The 5065-nt window shown below is 50.8% G+C and overlaps 1 long non-coding RNA gene across 1 annotated transcript in view; it reads right to left on the bottom strand.

The window, feature by feature from the left end:
- Positions 1–17: 17 nt before the first annotated feature.
- Positions 18–5065, bottom strand: part of LOC114487684 (uncharacterized) — a 9405-nt gene continuing 4357 nt past the window's right edge. The window contains exon 3 of the long non-coding RNA XR_003682944.2: positions 18–838. This is a non-coding gene — a long non-coding RNA (uncharacterized lncRNA). The remainder of the gene's footprint in view (positions 839–5065) is intronic.

Here is a 5065-nt window from a genome sequence, read left to right as displayed (position 1 = left end):
ATTTTAGGAGAGAAATAAAGGATTTAAAAGACCTGGCTGGGTGAATCACACCTGCCAAGCATTGACTTATTGATGCCCCGTGAGAGCTGTCCTGGACCCCTGCCACTCTCCATGCAAACTGGTTGATTAGTTAGTGCGCAGGTGGGTGGGTAGGTTGGATGGATGGCAAGAGAGAACAAAGGAAGGAAAATAATATATTACTGCAGTTACAGGAGAAAACTAAACTCAGACCCTTGCTTCCAAATTCCCAAGCTATCATTTACTAGCTGTATGATTTTAAACAAGTTATTTGACCCTTCTGTGCTTTAATTTTCTCAAGTATAAAACGGCAATGATGATAGTAACTCCTTCACAGGGTTTTGTGAGAAGGAAGTGAGAGTCTCTGCACAGAGTGTTTAACATAGTGTCTGTTGCACAGCTGACGTTTCCAGAAATGTCGGCTGCTGTCCTCATGGCGAACCTATGAGTGGTGTGGTCAGGCTGTCTGGCTCATAAAGCGATGGCACCCAGGACACATACTAGAGCCACATGTACCCCGAGTCCCTCCTGTTGCTGCCATCCCCCCCCCACCCCTTTCCTGAGTATAGCACACTAGCCACAGTAGAGCTGGTCCTTGGGTTTGTGCGTGGTCCCTCTGCTTGACTACCCCCCCATGCCCCACGCCCAGACCCCAATCCCCACAGCCCGGCCCACGTACCTGTACCACCTCCGGCCTCACGTTAAAGGTGTACAGCCAGTCGCTGAAGCGAGGGTAGCTGTTGAGCTCCGGGGTCCTCTCGCTGGGAGCCACGCTCAGCTTGCACTGCCGCTGCTTGCAGATGTACCGGACCAGCTTTGCCTGTGGGAAGTCCAGGAAAGAAAAGTGGGTTCATCCCGGGCACGTGTACATGGCAGCCCCGAGCATGATATGGGGAGCTCTGGCAAACACGAGCCGTGTGATAAGGACAGGGGCCTGCCGGGTGCCCCCTCTGCTGCCATTGAAACAGGGTGAAGCAGGAAACCCTAGAGAACCACCCATCACCCGTTACCCCACCCAAGGCTGGCTGGCACGGCCTCCCCCTCGGGACCACGCTCTTCGGAGAGTAACTGTCGAGACCGGGCAGAAGACGGAACCGGGTTAAATGGAAGAGGGGCTTCCTGCTTGGGGGAAGGGGAAGAGGAGGGGCGCGTCAGTGACTGACGATGTGGAAGACATGGGGGTTTGGGGAGGATGAGTAACCTTCCACGGAGGCTGCTTCCAGCCTAGAATCAGATTGTCTGGGCTGGGATCTGAGGGCTCAGACACACCCTAGCCCTGTGACCTTGGACAAGCTACTTAACACCCCGCCCCCAGGAAAGTCTCAGTTTCCTTCTCCAGAAAATGGGGGTAATAATAGAACCTCCCTCTCTGGGAGGCAGAGAAGAAATGAAGCACTCAGTGTGTGCCTGGCACATAGCACACACACCGTGAGTGCTGGCCAGGCCTGTGGGCTGTGGCATGGCTGGCAAAGGTCCCTGACTTGGGTCCACCAAGACCCATCCCTGAAATGTATGCAAATTTCAGACATGTGAATCTGTGCATTTTCCAGGGAAGCGTGTCCACAGCTTGCAAAAGACTCTCAAAAGGCTAAAACTTCAAAAAACTAAGGGTAAATTAAAGTCAGACTAGTATTCTCTTTGACAAACGCTGGGCCTCGACCAGCCGGGTGCTGACTGGATGCAGAGGGGCAAGACCTGCAGCGCGGGCACAGCGGCGGCTGATTAAGAAGGAGGAGTGGACTTGAACAGATAGAAATGAGCGCACAACCCAAAGAGGACCAGGCTCGGCTGAGACCCAGCGACCCAGGCACCCGTTGAGAGCTTCCCCCAAAGGCAGGCACCACCTTCAAAGTCTTGGACAAAGGAACCCTGCCACCGGAGCCACTTCCCAGGACCTGCTGCCCCCTTCAGGGTTTTTGCCCTTGCTAATTCATTCCTTTTTCTTTCATCTGTAAATATCTCAGTATATTTTCTCTAAAGAGTAAGGATTCTTTTTGTTAGCACAGTTGCAATGCTAAAAAATAATTACTGTTATTTAATAATTTAAAATTTCAAATACTTAGAAAGCCTCCCAATTTCCAAACAGGAGCTCTCGACCACTTTTGGACCATGGACCCCTTTGGTGGTCTGGGGAGGTCCCTGATCCCTTTCTAAGAATAATGCTTTTAAATCCATAAAACAGAACATCTAGGATTACAAATGAAATCAATGATATTTAAATATACTTATCAGAATATTACTTAAAATTGTGATAGAGTACTATAAGCTTCTTTATTAAAGCATCAGACAATATCTAGCAACAGGTCTCATACCTTTGAAGTTGTGACACGTATAAACTGCTTTTTCAGATAGCCCCACAACTGTCATGTGATATGAAAACAGCTGTGATTTCTACTGGTGACCGAGCCGCACATATTTGCTAAGATGGCTGTGCCTTGTTGCCGCCATTCAAATTGAACAACATACTAAATTTCAGATAAGGTTAATGAAAAAAAAAGAAGGTACAATTCTTTTCCCCTCCAAATTCATGGACCCCCTGAATTCTATCCACAGACCCCAGTTAAAGAACCCTTATGGCCAGAGGGGTATGAGGTGTGAAATGAGACCGATAATGACAACAAAACCATTGTTTCTACATCAGTCTTTCTGAAGTTTCCCCCAGAAATGTATCTGGTCCCAGGCTCACAATCTGCTAGACTCAGGGGCACGGGCCCTCTCCTGCAGCCCTGAGCTCTATTGAGTCCTGCTATCTAGAGAGCTCCGTGGCAAGTGGGGACAATTGCTAGAGAGGAAACACTGAGTCAGAACAAAAATAATTCCACTCATTGTACAGTTTTGATGTTTAGTGAAACCTAGACAAAGGCAAACCCAATGGCATTCCTGCACCACATGCCCTTCAGGTACCCAGAGCACACACTGCTAATTGAACATTCTCTGCTGAGGCTTTCTACCTCTGAGCAGACATTGCTAATGGAACGCTCTCTGCTGAGGCTGGCAACTCCGGGTTGCCACGCGAGAAGTGTACTATGTGCTGTCCTATTATGGAACCTAGGCCCCTGGGAACATCTTTAGAGCATAAAGCTAACAAATGTGAAGACACAAGTGCTGCTTTCATTCTACGGGGCTAGGTAGAGGCACTCATGTCCCACTCTGACCCATCTCTCCCAACGTGACCAGAAGCCAATTCCAAGTTCAGGGCTTCAACTTTCTTTTCCAGGCTCATCTCCTCTCCACCCAACCTGGGTGCTCCAGGGATTCCACAAATACCTTCTGTACTTCCCTCCTCCCAGGCCTCTGCTCAAACTGTTTTGGCAGGAAATCCTTCTCTCCTCCAGCCACAATGTCCTTGGCCTGGGCAAGACCTCCTGGGCTAATCAGAATCCCTCATCTCCCCTTCCGAGTGCACTGTCTACACCTCTCTGGTAGCGCCTATCACAGAGGGGTTCGTGTTCGAGCTTCTGACTGGGTCTCCCCCGACGGATGTGAGCTCCCAGGGCAGTGGACACAGCACAGGCTTCAGAGTTGAACAGAATCTGGGTTCGAATCTAGTTTCTGCCATTTAACAGCCATGTGACCTCGGGGAAGTGCAATACATCTCTGAGTCTTGGTTCTGTCATCTGTACAACAGCAAGGATGATACCAGCTTGCAGTTGGTTGGGAGGACTGAATTATAGTATGGAAACCACCCCCAAAGACTAGGGTAGTCCCCCATTATTCTACATCAGGGCAGGGACCGTGCCCAGCTCATTTGACTGTCCCCACACACCTATTACTGCATCTGGCACGTAACATGTGCTCAAAGATACCTGGGGAAGGAAGGAGGGAAGAAAACACAGGGGCCTTATCCCCTCATTGAAAGGTTTCCTACAGTCAGGGCTTCCACTCCAAACTGCTCTCAAACCACAGCGTCAAATTGCTGACCAAAGACAAGGCAATAAATCAATTAACTGTTCAAAGTCAAAACCATTCGTTTCTGCATGAACCAAAGAGCTCAGGCTGCTGGCACTAACATCAGCAGCAAAGAGGGCGGACCGTCACCAGCCTGAGTGTTTCGAGGGCTGCACCCCTAGGAGCCAATTAATAACCCATCCATTCTGCTAAGACTTTGGCCATCACAGGTCAACATCAAGATCAGCCAACCTGGCCTTGACAACGAGCCAGTATCTGGGGGCTTTATCGCATTCAGCCCCGCCAACATGTCCCGCCCTTTTCAGCCTCAAGGCCCGCGGCCCTTGGCCCTCTACCAGGAAGGCTCATTCCAATGACCTCTCAGCCTCCACAACTCAGCTTAGATACCCCATTCCTCCAGGAAGACTTCACCAAGCCCTTCAGCCCTGTTCTTCACAGCCCCAGCCCTTCTCCTCCATCAGATCACACAGTGCAGTTCTAATATTTTACTTGTCTGCTTCCTTCTTTATTTCTTTTTTTTTTTTTTGGTACGCGGGCCTCTCACTGTTGTATTGTGGCCTCTCCCGTTGCGGAGCACAGGCTCCGGACGCGCAGGCTCAGCGGCCGTGGCTCACGGGCCCAGCCGCTCCGCGCCATGTGGGATCCTCCCGGACCGGGGCGCGAACCCCCGTCCCCTGCATCGGCAGGCGGACTCTCAACCACTGCGCCACCAGGGAAGCCCCTGCTTCCTTCTTTAGACAGGAAACCCCCTCAAGCCAGGGGCCTGGTCTGTGTTCTTGATCACCTGATCACCACTAGATCCCCAGGAGCCAGCACAGCACCTGGCCTGTGGTCTGCTACTGTAAAACCTTAGTTGAATGAATGGACAAATAAACACACAATACATTTTGGAGCCCCGACAGGCACACATGTTTATTAAAATGACAGTGGAAAACAAATGCCAATCAGGCAAGTGATGGCTCAGGAGCTTGAGAGTCTCAAAATCCAGGGGCAGTTCCCCCAAAGCAGAGCAAGCGGTTTCTTTTTTTAAAGGCTGTTAGGGCTTCCCTGGTGGCGCAGTGGTTGAGAGTCCGCCTGCCGATGCAGGGGACGCGGGTTCGTGCCCCGGTCCGGGAAGATCCCACATGCCGCGGAACGG

Source organism: Physeter macrocephalus, chromosome 14 (genome assembly GCF_002837175.3).
Source record: "Physeter macrocephalus isolate SW-GA chromosome 14, ASM283717v5, whole genome shotgun sequence".
Classification (NCBI taxonomy): domain Eukaryota; kingdom Metazoa; phylum Chordata; class Mammalia; order Artiodactyla; family Physeteridae; genus Physeter; species Physeter macrocephalus.
The sequence above is the reverse complement of the archived record's forward strand: the minus strand, read 5'-3'. Positions and strand labels throughout refer to the sequence as shown.